This window comes from Drosophila ananassae, chromosome XR (assembly GCF_017639315.1).
Source record: "Drosophila ananassae strain 14024-0371.13 chromosome XR, ASM1763931v2, whole genome shotgun sequence".
Taxonomy (NCBI): domain Eukaryota; kingdom Metazoa; phylum Arthropoda; class Insecta; order Diptera; family Drosophilidae; genus Drosophila; species Drosophila ananassae.
This window is the reverse complement of record NC_057932.1, coordinates 17,121,462-17,143,043: the sequence shown is the minus strand read 5'-3', so window position 1 is coordinate 17,143,043 and position 21,582 is coordinate 17,121,462. Positions and strand designations below refer to the sequence as shown.

At 34.5% G+C, this 21,582-nt stretch overlaps 1 long non-coding RNA gene across 1 annotated transcript in view; it reads left to right on the top strand.

Annotated features, from left to right (window-relative positions):
* Positions 1-21,582, top strand: part of LOC26515542 — a 171,768-nt gene that overhangs the window by 21,225 nt on the left and 128,961 nt on the right. The window contains exon 2 of the long non-coding RNA XR_001408376.3: positions 18,458-18,497. This is a non-coding gene — a long non-coding RNA (uncharacterized LOC26515542). The remainder of the gene's footprint in view (positions 1-18,457; positions 18,498-21,582) is intronic.

Genomic DNA, 21,582 nt, shown 5'->3' with positions numbered 1-21,582 from the left:
TTATGAATAAAAACTTTTCATTAAATACATATAAGGGGTTTTAGAGAATATGTCTTATATTAAATATGTATTACTTCCCGATTTAAATTTCTTCCAAAAAAAATATCACCAACTTTTCTTCTGAAAACTTTTCCATTTTTCTCATTTATTTTGTAATTATTTTTCTCCGTGATTAAATTATTTAAAATTAACATATCTTTTTTCTTGCTGACATTCAAAGAACGAACCAAAAAAAAAAAACTGCAAGAAACCACATTAAAAGTATTAATTAACTTCCAAAAAAAATTTCCCTCTAAATGAGGAAAAACTTGCCAAAGGCAGTGTTTTGTTTAAAAAACAACAACAAAAAATACCATCAAGGCGACAAAAAAGAGACAAAAAATTACAAAAATAAATAAACAATGAAATGATACAGAAAATCAAGAGAACGAAACTGAAACGAAATGATTTTCTAAGTAAGTGCAAATTGCGTTTTAATTAAAATGTAAAAATTAAATACACAGACTGACTGACAGCAGGACTAAAAGGACTAAGGACTACATCAAGTAAAAAAACAAATAAAAAAATAAATAAAAAAAAAAACAACAACACTGTGAAGAAGAAAAATAATTAAAATTTGGAAAAGTAAGTTGGAAATGTTTTTCTCGCCTTCTTCTTCTACTTGGGTTGGTGACAGCTGCTCCGACTCGACAGTTGTTAACTGGTGACACGCCCACTAGGCGGCACTACCCACCTACCCACTGTCCATCGTCTTTTCTTTAAAATTTTCACGCTTTTCTTTTTTTTTTCGGGTTTCCCCACCATTCCTCCCTATCCGCTACCCGCTACGTGCCAAAGTATTAACTCACTCTAAGCTCGCAAAACGCGTAAATGTCACAATTCCATTTATTTTTCCACCGTATTTATATATGTATATATAGTCTTTGACTGGGCCACGCCCACTTAATGGCTGGGCGGCTAACGCTTTTCCACTTTTCCGACTCGGCTTTTCCGAGTCGCGTCCTCCACTCTCTCTCCTATCATTTTTGGCGAGGGCGGCCTTATCAGAATACACCACATTTCCATCGTAAGCTCTCGATTGCCTTGTGAAAATTATTTGACAAACAGTTTTCCGCACGCATTTTTCCTTTTTCCTTATATATATATATATTTTTTTTTTTTTTGGTTTGGTCTTCCATGTTCTCCCTTTGGCGCCAACATCTTGTTTTATTTTTTTCTCTCTCCAACCGAGGCATAAAAATGCAAACTTTTTAATTGGGTTTTTGTGTGATCGCATTTGGCTAAGGCTTGCTTTAGGGAATTTTCCGCCAGCTAAGGGGTGGTGCTAGGAGTGGGTTGGTGTGCCAGAGCTATTGGCAAGTCCGCGGGCCGGCCCCGAAAAAAAAAACAAAAAATAAAACCAAAAAAGAAAAAAAAAAATCCCCATTTGACGTTGATGTTGGCCATTTGACGTCGCCGTGAAACGACAACACTCGCTTGTGCTCGAAAATTTTTAAGCCGCTTAGCTTGACCAGAAACTTCCTCACACTCCCCCCCTCCTCTCGCCTAGATATTCCACCTAATGAATTCGACCTGGCTAAAATAGAAAAAAAATAGGGGGGGGGAGGGGAAAAAAAAGAGCAGTAACCAAAAATCATGAAGGCAACACGCTTGGGGCGAAAATTAAGCAGGCTCAGCTAAAAATTTTGACAGCTCGGCTGGCCGGTGAAAGGAATTTGAAGGAAAAATATTTTTCAATGATTTTCCAGGACAAGCTGGTTTTAGTTTTTCAAAAATAATATTTTTTATTAATAAGTCAAGGTGGGTTTTGTATATTTGAGATTTAATTATAAGAACATTTTTGGAATAAAATGAATAATTAAGTGAACTATTAAGGAATAGTTTTAGTAGCTTTTCTATGTCTTATATATTAATTTTATTTCATAATTTACATAAAATATTTATTAACTATTTTTATTCAACCAATAATATACATTTTTTGTATCTTAAAGATAGAGTATTAAGTTAAATATATTATTATTATACTATATTTATTAGTTTTATATAATTTAAAGATAAAATTTGAATATCTACTAACTATAATCTTCTTATTCTTTCTAATTTATAAAATATTATTTTATTAATAGTGTCTTTTAACATTTCTTAATATTTTTTTTTTAAACCAAAAAGTAGAATTAACCCTAAGTGGACACCCTAAACCCTAATCTAAGCCCATAAATATTTAAGACTATTCCCCAGAGACTTAATTAAAACCCCCAAAGATTAGAAGTCAGCTCCCTACCCGCCTCGACACGAAACGAAACGAAACGAAACACTCTCCCTAATGAGGTGAGATATACCCCTAAGTATATACTCTCAAATAGACTTATCGGTAATCAAATATATGTTTAGGGGGGAATTCCCCTCGGGGATCCAACGACCTACCTACCTACCTGCCTGCCTGGCTGGCTAGTCTATCTTTCTCTCGATTTCTATTGCATTTGCGAAGAAAAGGAAACTGTCAGAAAATTAATTGAACTATGTATTTATTGATTAAGCAATTAGTTGAAATTACACCGGAGCGGGCGGGCACTCCCCCCACCTCACAGGAGGAGATACATCTCTCGGCACAGTTGGTGGAACATGTGGCAGTATATCTTTGGCAGTTACTCTAAACCCCACCCCCTCACGCCCAGTCCTTTACAGTGGTTCCAAGGGGGCCAGTGGCAGAGGGGATAAGTAAGGGGGGGATCCTGTGTAAACATACGCAATATCCACACCGCCAAACTCCCCGACTTAGTTCCCGACTGTTCGACTATATAGCATGTGCTATTTATGCTCGGCACACAGTACAAACACGGACAGAGGCGGACACAGGCGGACAGAGGCGGACACAAGCGGACAGAAGCGGACAAAGGGGGTACACACGGGGGAGTATAAGTTACCCGGATCGGAGTCCCCTTTTTTCCTGGCAACGAATGCTAACGAGAATGGTTTACGAGCTGGTCCTCGCATATGCTTCTGCCCCGGGAAGCTATTAGAAATGATTATACGCAGAGTTCTTTATGGTTTTCAAATCTAAACACTAGGAGTTTTAAAGTTAAGAGTAGATTTAAGTTGTTTTTTATTGTTTTATATTTTTCAAATATTTTTTAAGTATTTATTTCCATTCGAATCTATTAGAAATGTGAAGAATCTATACTTTAAAAGTACCGGGTATGGTTATAAACTCTTTAAATTGAAGAAATAAGTTAACTTAACTAAAATATATGTTTATTAAATTTATTTAGTCTATAAATTAGTGAAAAATATATAACTTTTCTTTATTCTTTTTATTTAACAATTTATTCTTTACTTCAAAAAGTGTTAATATTTCTCATTTTTAAGCTTCTAATATCTTTAATAACTACCTCTTTAATTCTTAATTGTAAAACTCATTTAATAATTTAACTCTTAATAATTTTCCCCCCAAAAATAGAGCATTTAAGCTTTCAATTTCCCGTGGAAAGTAGATCGTCACTCTGATTTGCTTGTTTGCAGTTGCTTTGTCGGCTTTAACTGGCGGCGCTTTAATTGCAGACCGCAGGGGGCACCTGCCGGGCGGGGATCATGGGCGCTATTTCCCCCCCCCCCCCAGAGATGGGGTGCCAGGGGGAGGGGGAGGGAACTGGTGTATGCCTTGCGGCCAGGTCCGAAAGCAGCAGGATACCAAACAGAAGCCAGTCGAAAGGAATCGACTCGCAGGACTAGTGGCTCCTTTTGGCTTTTGGCTCGCATGTGTTGCCATCGATTTGGCCGTTTAACATTTATCGCAGGCCAGGGGGCAGGAGGGGATACGGGGGGAGATAGAGAATGGCGTAAGGACATCCAAGGAGCAGAAGCAGCAGCAGCAGTAGAAGATCAATATATATGTCCAGCAATTTTGCACATTTTCCACCGCGTGTCACCTGCGCAGCTCAGATAAATGGCTCGGGAATGGGATATGGCAGGATATATTAAGGATATAAGGAGTTAACGCTCTTTAAGACATATTTAAAAAAATTATAGGAGTTACAAAATATGACTTATTTAATATTTTATTCAAAATATATAATTTTTCAACAGAAAACTTACATAAAACTGTTTTTATAAACTAGGAAAGTTAGAATGTGCCTAGTTTTCGATAAAAAATATTTTATATTTTATAAAAAAGGTTTACAAATTTTTTAAATTTATTTATTTGGATCTTTTTTTTCTCGGAGTTTAGGGAGTTTGTAATAATTAAGTCTAGAGTTCGAAATTGTTAAAAATATTTAATGTCTTATTATATTTTATTGTATATATTACATATTATTATTCTATTTTATTATTATGTATATATATTGTAAGTTATTATTATATTTTATTATTATGTATATATATTATGTATTTTTTTTTTTATTAAATATTGCTTTTATTGATCATTATTTTCATTATTATTATTAATATTATTTTTTTTTTACTTTTTAAAATATTTTATTATAGTTTAATTAAATGTAAATAATATATATAATACCATTTTATGAATTATTTTAATTTGAATGGCTTAAGACTTAAAAAATTACCATTTATTTAATCTTAAAAAATCAATTTAAAAATCTTAAACTTACTCGCCTTAAAAGCCTCAAGTTTTCTTTAAAAATTGTCACCAATGGGCTCAGGAAAGTGAGGCAGAGACGTTCCAAGGAGGCAGCAGAAAGAGGAAGGTGTGCGGCAGGGAATCGCTGTAACTGCCGCAAAAGTTTCACAGCCAGCGGCGATTTGTCGATTTATGTGCTGAGAATTGAAATGCAGCCAAGAAAATGGCTCACCTCGGCCGAAAAGGGGGGGCTCTAATGCAAAACAAATCGCTCGGGGAGCGACCAATCGAAGGGAGGTCCTTTAAAGCCAGTGTCCTTTTGGGTTATTAGCCATCTAACCATAGTAGCTCCCACCCTCTCTCCCCCCCTTCTGCCAATCGATCTCTCCTTCGTTCTGCTTGTTTTATTATCTCTTAAAAAAAAAAAATAAAAACACGAAACAGGAAAAAATTTAGACAAAAAAAAAATTGTGCAAGAAAATGGCGAAGCGCTGAAGCGTTAGCGACATTGTTGACCGTTAGAAGCAGCGGGGAGGGGGCGGCAGGGCATGGGTCAAGAGGGACAGCGGGGCCAGGGGCGAGGGGAGGGGGCGTATTTGACCCCAGCTGGTCCGCTGGCTGTCCAACTTGTCGCTGCGATGATTAATGGCCAGCAAACTGATAAATCAACTTTGTCGCTGTTGCTGTCACTGCACAAACACGCCGCAAATGCTGCGCCCCACCAGTGCACTGAGAAAAAATAGCATAAACTAAGACAATTTAAAGGGAAAATAATTTTAAAAGTTAGAATGGCAAAAAATCTATGAAAACTGAAGCTATAATTGATGATATTTGGGCTTCTATTAGAGGATAGTCTATTGTTTTAGTATAATTATTTAAATTTATTAATTTAGTTATTTTTTTTGTACAAAACAATTTTTTTGTATCATTTTTTTAAGCCCTTAAAAAATAAACTATTATAATTTATAATATCTTTCAAGGCTTACTAGTCGTATACGTAATATTTAAAATTTTAAAATCATTTAAAGAGCAGGGAGATTAAAAATTATATATTTTAAAAATAGATATTTAACATAATTTAGGACTAAAAATAAAATATTAATTTAAATAAAATAAAAAAGAAGGTATATTATAAATATTGTACAACTAGGCGTATACGTATTTTTTTTATATATTCTAAAAAATAAGCCTAAAAAAGCCATAAAAATCCTAACAATTCTAAAATAAATGATATTAAATCCTAAAATAAGCAACAAATTTTCTGCAGTGTAAAAAATGCGAGGAGAGCGGCGTGTCAAAGGGGTGTGTGAAGGGGGGAGGAGGTACCTCTTCTTCGGTCATGCCCCGCATTCCTTGCATCGTTCCCGGCTAGAAATTCGATTCGTTTCAATTCGATGCGGCTCACTTGAGTTTTAGCTAATGTTCGATATGGCCACGCCCCTGCCATGCACCGCCTCCGACCCTGGCTGCCACCTCCCCCCTCTCGCAGCCCCTCTGGGTGGCAGGAACACCACCGACATATGCAAACATGACCATTTTGAACGTCGTCCTGCTCCGATGCCTCCTATTTCCTCAGATCCTTTTTGGGTCCTTGTCGGTGACGTTCTAAAAAAAAAAAAAGAAAAATTCGAAAAAAAATATGTCGATTTTCGATTGTCCATTGTCTACCGGAAATTATTTTGCAGCTAAGCAAAGAATATAAGGGGGACACATTCCATCAAAAATAACGAACTTTAAATGCTCTTTTTAAGGGGGGGAAATAGTATTAAAAAAGGGAGTAGAAGGGCTTACTTAGCTTGTTTTTTGTTTTAATTTTATTTATTTGTTGTAGTTTTAAATAGTATTAAAACTGTCTAAAATAATTTTAGTTTTTATTAATTTTTTAATTATAAACTTAAATAAAGTGAGTTTTAGGGAATATTTTTGACAAAAAAAAAGTTTTATTTTATAGCCATTAATTTATTGAATAAAAATTATACATTTATTAAAAAAATATTTATTAAACAAATCATAAAAAACAAAAAATCTATTTTATATTTTATTTTATTTTTTTTTTTATTTTAGAGTTTATAGTTTAGAGTTTATTTTTTAGAATTTATATATTGAATTTTATTTCTTTACTTTTTCTTAATTGAAAATACTTATTTAATGTAGTATTTAATACTAAAGTCTTTGTTCCATTTTTTAATTCGTAAAAATCCAAAATAGAACCACTTTCCAAATCCTAAACACCCACTCGAAATAAATCATTTAATTATCAGACTTACGGATTCTGCAGTCCGCACTTTATCAAAATAATGGTAGGGGGTGGCGTTTGCAAATAATAAACCGAATAATACCGAAGATCGTTATGATTTATTTTTATGGAGCTATCGATACAGCTGGATGGCTATGTGGCCATCCTGTCCATATATCCTGGCACATCCATTGTGCCGCCGATGCCTGCGTGGCACGCTCATTGGAATTCATTGCATTTTGCCATTTGGCTCATTAGACACATTTCGTTGGCAATTAAGTAAATAATTTGCAAGCCGCAAAACGTTGCAGTGGCCGTTCCGCGGCGGCTCGTCTGCGGTCCACTCTTAAACCACCAAGCTGCCTGCACCACCACCCTATCTACCCCTATCTACCTCTCCCCCCTAGGCTCTATATCCTTACAACACCCACCACTCCTTCGTGGTCGCGACCTGTCCCGTTTATTATGTTGTGTGTTTGTGTTTGTACAAGAGAGAGAGGGGCAAGGGGTTAGGGGGTAGGGGGTAGGGGAGAGGGGAGAGGTCATGGGGTGAAAGGTTGCCTCTGTGGTTGCTGCCTGTGGTAATTTATGTTACTGCACCGAGTAAACGCCGCCAAAGCACAACTCACATGGCGGGCCACTCACTGCCAGCAAAAACTAAGAATAAAAAATAAATCTGCCAGCCAGCCGCCCGCCGCCAGGCTGCAAGAAAAACAAACAATTTCCACAAACTTTAACATTTGCTTTTTATACTACATTTTATAAACTATTTTTAAACTATTTAATTCTAATTTAAGACTAGTTTCTAGACCTATTTATAAGCCTATATATTTTAGCAATTTATTGTTTTTAATTGAGCCTAGTTTTAGTTTCTTAGGATTAGAATTGAATATTTAAAGGTACAATAATTTGAATAAAATGTTTTAAGTCCTTAAAAAAATATAATTTTATTATATTATAATTTATCTATTTGATCATTTTTTCCAAATATGTATATATATGTATTTTTTATTTTGAATGAACTGTCTAAATAGAATATAAAACAAAGAAGATTTTTATAAAAATGGAAAATTAAACTATTTAATAAAAAATGATTTAGAACTGTTATAAATATTTCGAAATAAATTTAAATATTATTTACACTCAATATATTTTTTTTTAGTTCTTGTTTTTAAAGCCTGATTTATAATTGAAATTAAATATAGAAAAAAATAGTTTCTACCAGAATTTAAGAATGAGATTATTTATAAGTTTTAATGAAGAGTTTGTTTAGAGTTTTAAAAAGAATATGATTAAAATTTAATAAAAAAAAATATATAAAATAACTAAAAAATGTGAATTTTGATGGACACATATTTTAAAATAGAATTTAAACAATATTAGAGTACAATTGAGTATAATAATTAAATAAGTAATAAGTTAAAAAGATTATTATTCATAAAAATATTATTCAAAAGATTTTTCATATGATTTTTATTTATTTATATTTCAAAAAAACAATAATAAAAAAATAAAATCAGACAGCAAGTCTCTTAAAAACAATTACAAAATATATAATTACTCCCACAAAAACTTTTCTCAGTGCCTTCACTCACACCAGCACACAGTATTCACTCAGCCAGACACATGCACACACACCACACACCCACCCACACCACACACAAGTTTTGTGTTTGTGTTTGCGCTTTTGTTGTTCTGTTTGCCAATTGATTTGAAAATCGCAGCAACAACAATCACAACGAAAACGTGGCCGGCTAATGCCGAAAACATTGCGTTGAATGCCCCACCTGCCCCACTACACAGTCCCTTCCCCTCCCGCCTGTGGCTGGCTGACTGGCTTCTTTTCTGCTTTCAACACTGCTTTTTCGCACGCACTGTTTGCTGCCCCTAAAAGTATGCAGCTCGCATATTTAAATTTTCGCTAAGCTCTCGCTTTTCTCCTCATGGTCTGGAATTTTTAGGAAGGGGGTGGCGAAAGGAGGGGCAGAAACAGTTCTGATCCTTTCAAATCATTGGCTTTTTATTTTTGTATTTTTTTAAATTAAAAACTCCCTTCAGTTTTTTTGTTAAGAAAGTTATAGATTATTTTTAGTAACAGTTACTTAATAAATAAATTTAATTTAAAAAAACCTCTAAGAAAATCACAAAATTAATCTTTAATATTATCTTATTTCTTCTATCAAAAATCAAAGTCTTTTATAAACTTTTTCACAACGCACCCCTCCCGCAACTCTCCTGTCACCTGTCATTATGCAACCAATCACCTGAATCCCCCTCCCCTACCTCAGCTCTCCGCTCTCAACTCTCAGAAATCAAATGTGCCATCCTCTGTCGCCATTATTCATCCAACTAATCTCGATGGGCGCCTTTATGGACTGGGGAGTGGGAGGGGGAGTGGGAGTGGCAGGGGGAGTGGATGTGGGAGGGGGCGGAGAAATCATTCGATATAGGCTATAGGCCCCGTCTATCAATGATATGACTTTAAATACCAGAGATGATTCAAATACTCTAACAGTGATTTGTAATATTTTTGTTGAATTTTAATTTTAAAAGGTCTGGGGATAAAAAATAATAAAAGGTATAAAGGTTTTTAGTTGAGGACTTTTGACTAAATGATACCTCTATGAGTTTTTGTATTTGGAATAAAAAAGGGTTCTTCTACTTTTGCTTTTTATATAATACTAAAAGAGTCATTCAGGTCACTTAAAATACAAAAAAATAACATAAATCTTGCAGATATTTATATAAAAACTCATATATATTATGACATAAACCTCTTCAAAAGTTAAAGGCTTTAAAATAGTTTTTTTTTGTTTAAGAATAAGAGAAAATTAGTAGCTTTGAAGATTTTCAACTTTTCTAGTATTATATTTTAAGTATTTATCATATTTTTAGTTAATATTCTTAGTATTTTAAACTTTAAAATAAAGCGCAGTCTCTTTGAGTAGCGAGTAGTTACTTCTTATAGTATTATTAGTAGTTTTCTACCATTTTTTTTAGGTGTAATACAAAGCTTATTAATTTTAAATAAAATTTAAAATACCTACTATAAAGTAATTTTTGAACTTTCCTAGTATTTCTTATCAAGTAAAAACTTTGAACTACGTACTTTTTAGTATATTTTATGCATTTCCAGTATTTCTAGTATTGTTTAGTATTTAAAAGTGCTATCCAAATCCCAGTCACTGTGATGCGCTGACAAAGCCTCAAACCTGAACCAAAAAAATTACCATAAACGCGTCGCACATCCCACAGCCGTATCCCAGATCCGTATCCATGTCCTGGACCCCATTCCAGGAGCGTCTGGTCAAGGACAATGGCCGGAATGCAATGCAGACGTTTGTCGGGAGGTCCTTTCGGCCATCATTTTGCCAGGACTCCCAGTCACATCGCTCTCCCTAGCCCCCAATCCCCCTTCTCTTTTTAGGTTTTTGGCGTGTCCAAGCGTGGCTCCTACTACGTTATGACGATGTCCCAGGTCCTGGCTATCCAGGATTCAGTATCCTTTGCTGCTGCTGCCACTTGTTTATGCATGTCATTGTTTGCATGCAAATTTCGGGACAGCCTACAACTGTTTCACTTTAAGGACTTTAAAGACTTGCCGCCTGGCCTCTAGATGGAATCCCCCCCCCCTTCTTGTTCGACGTAACAATGTCCTCGAGTAGTTAGGGACATTAACAGGAGTGCCAGGACAAAGATAGAGAGAGAGAGAGAGAGAGACAGGGTGGAGGAGCAGTGGAACAGGATGCGGCTGCCTTGGACCTCGACTGCCATTTTAATTGAATTATGGCGGCGGAGGCGACTTCTAAGCAACCCGACTGCCTGATAAGAACAAAAGTATGCTTGCCGCATGGAATTTCCCTTCGTTTTCCTATTTCTAGGGTTAGGGAGGGGGAGGAGCAGGGCCAGGGTGGACCAAAGGAGTCTAGGGTGGCAAGGTTCTGGGGGGAAAGGCAACAAATTATGGTGTGGCTGTAGAGTCTTCCATATTAGACAGCCACCTAATACAGTGTGACCAGGTGTGTTATGGAGATACAAATTTATTAAAAAAAAACAAGGGAAATTATAAGAATTATTTTTTTATGTTAAATATTTAACTTAAAAATTTATTATATATTTTTTTTTTTTTCCTATTTTTAAAGTTTTTCCTAGTCAAGATACTTAATTAAAATAAAATAAAACAATGCCTTAAAAGTTAATAAAAATTTCCCTTTAATTAATAATTTCCCTTTAAGCTTATTCATAATTTCCTGGCCAGAACTGCTCCTTTTAGTTTTTTTGTATTGTTTTCTTGACCATTTTGTTTTTTTTTTTTTTTTTCTTATCCTTTCTGGCCTCGCATTTCAGGCGTGTTTGGCTACGTGAGTAACTGGAGACCCAGGGTCCTTGGCAGTGGGACCTGTTGCAGGATACTCTCCGACAGTTGGCTGCCCGCGGCCAGGCCAAGACCACGACCAAGACCACGGACCACGGACCAGGCCAAGAAAATGCAACTGAACAGGACAGGAAGTAGGAAGTGGATATATCACTATAAGAAGAACAAGAACAAGAACTTCAAGGAGACTATGAAGAAGAAGAGATAGATAGAGAGAGAGAGAGTGAGAGGGGGGAGAGAAAGAGGAAAAGGACGAAGAGAAAGAACGCCGCAAATTATGCCAAGAAACTTGTTAAACTTATTAAAACGAAACCTCAGCGTTAAGTTGCCAAGTGCAAATACACATGCTGAGACCTACACGAGGGGGAAGAGGGGGAGTGGGAGTCCATGCCACGCCCCCTCCACAAGGCAGAGGAGTACATTTCCAAGAGATTTCAAGGAAACAGAGAGAAGATGCGACAAAATCCCAGCGAGCGGTAAACAAGTGGGCGTATTGCCATTACATATGTGGGCGTGGCACAACGCATAAGTGGGTGTCAGGATGTGTGTGTGTGTGTGTGTGGCTACAACAATTAAAACAACAAGGTGTAGAGGAAGAGAAGAAAAGAGACATCCTTGTGGTTGCCGTCTTGCGGTTAAAAATTCTCATAATTTACTTTGTTGGGGAAAAAAGGACTTTCCAACAACAACAACAACAACAATAACTCAAGTCAACAATTAAAAATGGATCAACTTTACACCAACAAAAAAACAAAAAACAAGGGAGGGAAATTTCAACAACAAAAGGGAAATTACTGCAATGACTGTAAAAATGACGAAGAGTGGCAGTACCAAGGCAACAAGAAAGGCTTTAAAATTTTCCCCAAAAAAAACAAAAAACAACAACAAACAACATAAATTACAATAATAAAAACGTACAACAACAATATGTAAAAAAAACTTCAACAACAATTGGAAGTAAAAGGAAGTTTTTGAGGCAAACTTTTAGAGCCAAGCTCTGGAAATCTCAGTCATGTCGTAAATATCGAAGCAGACACTCCAAGACGAGTTGCATTTTGCCACCCACTTGAAGCATAGTACCCCCTTAAATAGCATATAGTCCACCCCACCCCCTCACACACACACACACATACACAATTCCAAACCTCTTCAAGGATTCTTCAAGTTAAGTTTTATGAGGGAACCAAACAAAAATGAAAAGACAAAGATTCTCTTCTCTTCTCTCTGTCTGTCTCTTTCTTTTAGCCTATTGGCCATCTCTCTCGCTTTCGGCCCAAAACACTTGACGAAGTTCATTTGCAGGAAGACGCCGGGAACAAGAAGAATAATTAGCCATGAGATAAAAGCCAAGCAGGAATTTAATGAAAACTCCTTCCTCGTGAAAAGGGGGGGTTGTAAAATATAGGATTTAAGAAATTTTAAGATCGTAGTAAAATGTTTATATGATTTTTTTCTTTTTCTAGCTTATTTTCATTTTTTTTTATTTTTATTAAAGTGGTTTCTTCAGTTTTTGGATTTAATTTTTTTTTTTTTTTTTTTTTAAAAACATATAATTTTCTAATATTTAGTAAAAAAGTTATTATCACAAAAAGTTATTTTTAAGATTTTTTTTTTTTTAACTACAAAGTTTTAATTTATAATATTTTTTATTAAAAAAATTTTTTTTTTTTTATTAAAAATTGTAAAGAAAATAGCAAATAATTTTTTCCTCATATTTTTTCTATATTTTAATTTTTTTTTTTAAATAAAAATTATTAAAATTAAGGCAGATACTTTTTTTTTTCTTTCTTTTTTATATTTCTATCTTTTTTACCCAAAAATCTTATAAAATTTTGGAAAAAGTTTTAGAAATTCCTATTCTTTTTCTGTGAATTTCTCTGAAAAATGACTTTTCTCTTTGAAAATTCAACCAAACCACCTTTAAATTCTTAATTTTTACTAACCAGAAACCAGCAAGCAACCCAGAAACAAGAAACCCACTCCCTTCCCTTCTAAGAATTATAAACTCCCTAATTATATAAACAAAAGTATTTGAATTTCAGCAAATTCCAGCAAACTGAGAAAGCCTCAAGAGCAAAGTTCTTTCTAATGATTTAACCCGAAATTAATTGTCTCTGACCGGAGGCATTTCTTGCTGGTTTCTGGCCAGAATGTTCCGACCAGAGCGAGCCAAATCTTTTTAGACCGCAAATAATTTGGAGCAAAGTTTGGGGCTTCTTCGGTTCTCCAAACCGGGAAATGGAAAATTGAATGGGAATTGGTTATGGTAAGGGGGCAGAGAAGGGTTAAGGGTGCAAACTTTACACAATTTATCATTTCGATCCGTTATGGTGGAAGTTCTTTTTGGGATCTTGCTGCTTCTTGCTGCTGCTTCTGCTTCTTGCCGGCTTGGCCAAAAATTGCATTACGCATACGCCACGTGATCCGGCCCTCGTCACGTGCCCGGCCACAGAAAGATTTGTTGCGCAATGTGCCCCCACTTCACCCCACTCCCCTCTCCTCACCTCTCTCTGCAACACTCTGCTTTCTACACTTTTCACTCCACTCGACTCCACTCGCCACTCTGTTCTATTCTTTCCTGTTCTTTGTTTTCCTCTCGTGGCAGCCTGCAGGCGGCAAGTGTTGCAAATAATTGCCAGACGAAATGAATGTCCACGCCCAGACAGGGCAAAGGGGGGGATTCAGGGGGGTGATAGGGATCTAGAGGCAAGGGGCCGAGGAGTCAAGTGGCCGGGCATTAAGTTGCACAAGATACAGTTTCAAAAATCATTACGTTTTTAATTAGATTTTTTTTTAAATTTTTTTTCTATTAATAATTAATAAAGGTAACAAAAAAATGTGTACAAAATAAATAAAATATTTTGAAATAAAATTAATTAATAATTAAATTATCTAAAGAATCATGTAATTTCCATGCTTATTAAGTATTTTTATGAATTTTTTCAAATAATATAATCAGATAATATAAATATAAATTTGTAATAAAAATTTTCCAAAATAATTAAATTAAAACGTTAAATAAGAAGTCTTAAAGTCTTTTAAAATACAATTTTATTTTGTAATTTATTTATTTTTTGTTTAGAAAAATTAGTTTGAAAAACTTTTTAATATTTTTAATATTATTTTTTGTTTGTAAAAAAATATTTAAATAAATAATAATCTAAGAAATAAAATCTAGGATAGTAAATACCAAAAAGTCATCATTTTTAAGGAAGAATTATTTAATAAAAAATTAAATTCGAAGGAAAATTAAAAAAAAAAATTACAATATATAAAATATAAATTAAATAATTATATAAATTATTTTTACTTTTATTTCTTTTACCCAAACAGGCAATTTTATTCAAAAAAAGACCATCTCCTAACTAAAATTAAATACCAAACTCCTAAAATAATCAAATAAACCTTTAAGTTAAATGAAATATTTATTTTAAACTCCTCACCCCTTTCTCTCAGTGCCTTCAAAGGCGTTGCGGCAGATGTCATTGTGTTTGTTGACTTTTAATGCCGTCTGGTCTGGTTTGGTTTGGCTTTGGGTTTGGGTTGGTTCTGGTTCTGCTTCTGGTTCTGGCTTTGGTTTTTCCTTTTTCTTTCATTCGGGCCCGTCACACCATCACATTACATAAAACCGCTGGCCAAAAGCGTTCCAGGAATCGATGTCATCGCTGCCTGTCGCCACATTCATTAATCAACTGGCGATGGCCGAAAGTGGGTGCCATGATCCCACAGGAGGGGAGTGGGGATAGGGTGGACCAGGACAACACCAGGACAACTGGGACAACTGGGTGTCATCATCTATCCAATGGCAAACAAATGAATGCCGGACATTGATGGTGACAGCTTCGTGTTTATAATTACAAAACCCCAAAAGCCAAAAACTTTGATTCATTTGCCCCGGCAACTTGATGACGTTAATGAGCCAAACAATACAAAAGATGAAACATTTTTCTGGCAATTTTAAGGGGCATTTGGGGATGTTTTTAAGGACTTTTTCTTGGGGCTGATGAAGGGGAGGATCGGGGGAATATTAGAAAAAATATTTAAGTGGGAAGGGGCTTATTTAATTGCTTTATAAATATATCTTCTATTTTCTTATATGATGATTTTCTGGAATAGGTAATAATAATAGGAGATAGAGAAGCTTAGATAATAGTTTCTGTTTTTATTTAAATTTTTAGGGGTTCTTTTTAGGGATTATTTTTTTAATTATTCATCATTTTTGTAATCAATTATTTTAATATAAACCTTCTTGGCCTGTTTTTTGTTACATCTTTTATTATTTTTTAGGTTTATTATTAAGAATTTATGTCCTGAAGGTTATATAAAAAATCTTTAAAGCTTTATTAAGCATTTAAAAGCCTTAAAAAGTCTTAAAATTAGGTATTTATAAGCCAGTAAGGCATCTGTTTAGTTACTATTTTAATTCCTTTCGATAAACAAATTGTTAAATTATATTAAACAAAACCCTAAACTGCCGATAGCTAAAGGATATAACCAGAAAATTTCAATATATATATAAAATAAAATAGTAAAATATCGAAATATATATTATAAAACCCTGAAGTATCGAAAAATACATATTATAGAACCCTCAGAAATCATTAAATACACACATATTAATAGAATAGATCCGTAGTATTTCGATAGCTATCGATAGCCAATACCTTCCCTCACATAAATCATTTGAAAGCCAGCCCTTTCGAATTTCCCTTTGCAATGCCTTGACCCTGTAATTAATGCAATCGTCCGTGCTGCAATTCGGAGAGTAAAAGTGTAGACACTCCAAACGCCCCTTGGGGGAAAAAGGAAAAAGAAAGCAGAGCACCCTCCTTGGATTTTCACCATTTTCCGAGCCTAAGTCAACGGAAATTTCAATCACGCCTTTAACCCCCCCCTCCCTTGGCACTTTTTTCCCTTCACTCTCCTCTCTCCATTGCAATTGCAAACTGCACAAAAATAATGACAGGCACTACTGTGCATTTTTCCTACTGATTTTTCCCCATTTTCATTTTTTTTCTTATTATTTTTTTTTTTTTTGGACCTCCCCCTTTTTTTTTGGGTTGCGTGACTCACGTAACTGTAAAAAAAAAAAGGGGGGGTGGCAGGGGCAAAATATGGAAAAGAAAAGTGAATATTTCGTTGGGTAAGAGATTGAAATTTTTGTGAAAAAAGAAGGCCCAGAAACACCAGAAATATGGCAATTAAGAGTGTAACTTCTTAAATCATAAACTTCCACCTTAAACCCAAAACAAGAAAAGCAAAAACTGTAGAATTAAAAGCCGATTTGATGCACTTGACTGCCCACCTTTTTTTGGTAATAATATTGCTCTATTTATTTTTATTTTTCTAGTAACTTTTCACAAAAAAAAAAAAAAACTATAGAAAACTTATTGTATTTATTTAGGAGGAGTTTTGGATGCAAAAATTTGCAGGCACACTTTCCCGGCAATCCCTTTGCCTGCCTATTAGGCGTAACAAATTTTCACCAGCAACGGGGGAGAAAAGCTAGTGAAAAATTAAAAAAAAAAAAAAGTCAAGACGAGAAGGAAAAACACGACAGAAGCCGACAAAAAGTTGAAGTTGAAGCTTGAACACCAAAGGAGTGGGTGAAATAATAAAAAAAAAATAAAAAGGAAATTCGGAGGGGGTTGGGATGGGGGACTGGTAGTACGACTAAAGTTTGCACTAAACATCCGGCAGGAAAGGCAGGAAAACATCGCTGACGTTGGCAGGCATTTTCATAAAATTAAACACAAAAATTGTACTCCGCTGAAATGCAATCCAAAAACGTGGTGATCGAAGGTGAGCAAAAGTTGAATGAAAGTTACAGAAAACAGAAGGCCAAACCAGGCCAATAATAGAAAAATATTCAACAACAGTTTACAATGTTGCGGTGATGTACGAGTCGGAGTCGGAGACGGAGACGGAGCGTTTCGAGTTTGGCGCAAAAATGGTTGCGAAAAATGATTCCCACCGACACCGACAAAAGGGTTCTACAAAATGTTTCAACACGCACATTCGACAGAAGGTTGGGTTTCTGTCCAAAAGGGGGGGTTCTCAGCCGAGGGTTCTGATAATAAAACAGGATACTACTTCTTTTACTTGTATGAGAAAAAAAATGTAAAGTTTTTCCGCCAAAAGAAGGCAGTTTCAAACAGAAGACAGTTTCAAACAAGCTTTGATTTTTCACATTATGAGTTTTGAATTATTGAAGAAAGTTTCTGGCTTAAAAAAAGGGGTTATGTTGGTTAATTGGCATTTAAAAATTGTGTTTAAAAATTTATGATAAATAAATAATATATTTTATTTAAATACCTAATTAGAATAACAAGAAAATGTGTCAAATTTCAAATAATTCTTAATTCACATAATTTAGAATTTGTAGATTTTGTTTTCAGTCAAAAATAACTTTAGTGAATTAAAATTTGTATTTGCTTAAATATTACAAAAAATATATATTTATTATTTTCCCAACTCTCCCAACCTCTCATGAAAATAATTAGAAATTTTTTAGGTTTTTGGGCTCTGAGGTTTTTAGGGTTCTGGGCCAGTGGCGATGTCAAGGCCACAGTACGAGGCTAGAGGCCAAAAGGGCGCGGCCTGTGCAACAGAGACAGCACTAAAAGGCGAGGGGGATAGAAGGAGATAAAAAACTAGTTGGGGACACGCACCTTTTTTTTTCCCGTTTTTTACTGTTTTTTTTTTTTTTTATTTTGTGAGGCACACACAAGTGTGGACTTTTCTCTGTGGCAAGTTGTTAAATGGCACTGACACTTGACCCCGCCTACCGTCCACCATCCGCCGCCCACACATACATTTATAAATATTTATATCCCACACACATGTGTCTCTCTGGGTGTGGGTGTGTTTGTTTGTGTTTCCTCCATCATTTTTGTTTTTTTTTTTTTCGGGGTTGTCCTTCAGCTCATAATCCTTTTTTATTGCAAATGACCACGCTAACTGGATATAGTGCGGGTTCAGGGGGCCAGGAGGCTAGGGGGCGTGGCAATTTGGTCAGCTCATAAGGCTCATCAACAAGTTCATTTTACGGTCAATTCATTAAAAAAAATAAAAAGCCTGGGAGGGAAAAACGGATGGGTTTAGAAGTCATTTTTTGTCATATTTCTTTTTTTCTTTACATACTCGGCACTCTTGTTTTTATACTCTGTATTTGTTTTAAAAATTATAATAAATTTAACACAGAAATAATACCTTAAAAAATATATAGTTTTTTTTTTCAAAGGTTATAAAATAATATTGTTTTTTTCAGATGAATTTTATAATTATTGAAAAATTGGGAATCACTATTGGTAAGTTGTATTATTATATTCCTTCTGAAACTCATCTTTTTTTATAAACTTTTAGCTTATTAATAATTTTTAGCTTAGTTTTTTTATTCAAAAATAATTAAACATTGGTGTAGGAAGTGTATATTATTTTTAGTTTTTATTATTTTTATTTTTTAATTTATATCATATTTATTATGTTTCTTTTCATTTTAATTCTTGGTATTGGAAATAAAGTATATTTTTCAGTTAATTTTGAAAAGAAATCATTATTTCTATAATTCTTTATCCATTTCTTCACTTATTAAATATTTCTATATTTATCTCTTTATTTATTTATAAAATTGAAGAAACCTTTTATTATATTTCTACCAAATAATATCTAATAATAATTTTTATATTTTTTATGACAACTATACTTACCCTAAAGAGTATCCCTTAAGTTATCAATACCTTGTTTCTTATTTTTTTTTTCTTTTTTAATTTATTAGCATATTTGTTGCTCTTTTTTTGTTGTTGTTGTTTGTTTGTTGGAGGTGTGGCACATGTTTTTTATATTTGTTGTGGCCATGTGTGTGTTTGACCCTCATTTGCTGACATTTAGTGGCAGTTTTCAGCGACAATGTCAACGCTGTTACACGTGTGTGTACGAGAGAGTGTGTGTTTGGGTGGTAGTATGTGTGTGTATGAGTGTGTATGCTAAACATGTCACTTCCCAGCCCTCCCTCCTCCTTTTTTTTTATATTTTTCCCTGGACATCTTTTTTTCTTTGTTGTTTTTTGTATTTATTTATTTAATTTTCGCCTGGCTTTCTGACTCTCTTCTGGCTTGGCTTTAATTTTATGATTATTGTTTTTTTTTGTTTTTTTCTGTTGATGACCACGCCCACTGCCACCTTGGGGGCCTGGTCCTGGGCTTGGGACTGTCTTTTGTGGCGGTGTGGCCGGGCTTTTGTTCATTTCTTAAGTGGCGCTTTATAATGTTGACAGTTTTATTGAGGCGCCAAATGTGTTGGTCATTTCTGGCCTTTGTTTTGTTTTTTTTATTGCTACCCTCCCTCTCACCACCACCCCCTCTGAAAGGTATGACAGAAGGTTGACTTTCATTTTTTTTTTTTGTTCCCTCCCGTCCCAGGACTTCTTCGATCCGGTTAAGCCATAGTTTGAGGACTTAAGTCCCCTCATTTGGCAAATAGCAGATTTCATAGCATACTTTCCACTTCCAAATTGGTTGGCTAACAAGGATAATGCCTCGTCCTTGCTGGGAAGCAAGGAGTAGCCTCAAGTGACCATCAAAAGGACCATAAACAAGCCAAGGAATCGACAAACAGAACCAGAATCACCTGAATTCGACACGACTAATCCGGGTGACTCGCCAAAAGTCAAATTTATCTCTTGAACAAATATTTTGCCAATATGTTTTTATTTTCCATTATATATTTGGGGAAAAAGGACATCAAAGGCTTTTAAATATGAAAGATATTTGATTTTTGTTCTCTTTTTTTGTTTCTTATTTTTTTTTTTTTGTGGTGGGATTTATTTACTTTGGGTTTATTATTTTTGGTTTATTATTGAGAAGTTTGGCTTTATTTTTCTTAAATTTTGCTTATTTTATTTATTTTTTTCCCTTTATTTATTTTTGTTTATATGAAATATTTGATTAAATGATTATTGAAAAATAAATGATTATTTTTAAGATTTTAGTGCTTGTTTTTATGTTTTTTAACCAAAAATTATATTAAAATGTATAAATTGAAAATTAAATAATAGAAAAAATAATTTCTAATTTAATTTCTAATAAAAAAATGTTAATCTAAATTCTATATATGTACATATATATTTTTTTTTTACTCCTAAATACTAGAAATGATTGAGAAAATATCCATTTTTCATAATCGTTGTGGTTGTCCAGTAATCTTGAGTAACTTTGTGAAATAAAAATTATAGCATACATTTCAGAGAATTTCCTTTCAGTTTTCCGTTTTTCCCTCCATTTTCCCCAAACACCCCCCTTCTCTTTCTGCAGATTCTTGCCGCAATGACAAAGTTTCCGCATTAGGAAACAGAAACTGTGGCATACATTAGGGCGCTTCATTACCCACCTTTCCAGATACCCACAAAAGAATCTGAGATACCATACCAAGGTATCCTTATTGTTTGCTGTTGTTTTTTTTATCCGAATTTATTTATATATATTTTTTTTTGTATGATTTTGCGGCTCATTTGGTTTTATTAAAATTTGCACGTTTTTTACGCTTATCGCCGCTCACAAGCTTTGATTGCGGGCTCATCCCCCAGTATCCTTTGTATATCCTTACATATGTATTCAAAAATAAAACAGTGAGTGGGGGAGTGGAGAGTGGGTCGGGGTAGGAAGAGAGGCCTTTACTTTTATGCTAATTTCCAAAAACTGAAATGAATAAATGTGTTTTGGGCCGCACAATGCCTCTGTTCCTCTTTTCTTTCTTTTATTATTGTTATGGAAATTTTTATAGTTTCCCCATCATTTAGTTATGCACACACACCCCCTCACACCCTCCCTCCCACACACACACACAAAATGCTTTTTCAATTCAAAAGTTTTTTGGGGAAAACATTTTTTTGGCATGTCGGCTGGGGTCTTCCACTCGCCCCTCTCCTTCCTATTTTTTTTATTTTTGGGTTTTGTGTGTGTGTCCTGAAGTTGAACATTTAATTTCTGTGTATGGTAAAAAAAAAAGGGGGTAATGTATATATTATGAGGGGGGAAAAAAGGGAGAAAGGACCTCCTCCCCCCCCCACACACACAATGTCAATTTCGCTGTCATTTGTTCTAAGAGAATTGTAAGCAATAAATAAAAATTACACGTTCAACAATTTCTATCTGGAAGCTGTGATCTTTCCAAACAATAGGGTTGCCTTTCCCCAAAAACTTTTTCTAAAAAAAGGAAAAGAGAAAGAGAAAAAAGGGTTACCCTTTTGTTGGCTTCTAATTGGATATGTTCAATGTTCGACGTTCGTCTTTGACTTTGGCTTTTTGACTCTCGACTCGACTTGACTTGACTCTAAACGGGTCTAAAAAATTCCTTTCAAGGATAACGCAAGGATGTCAGACAATAGGGGGGGCTGCA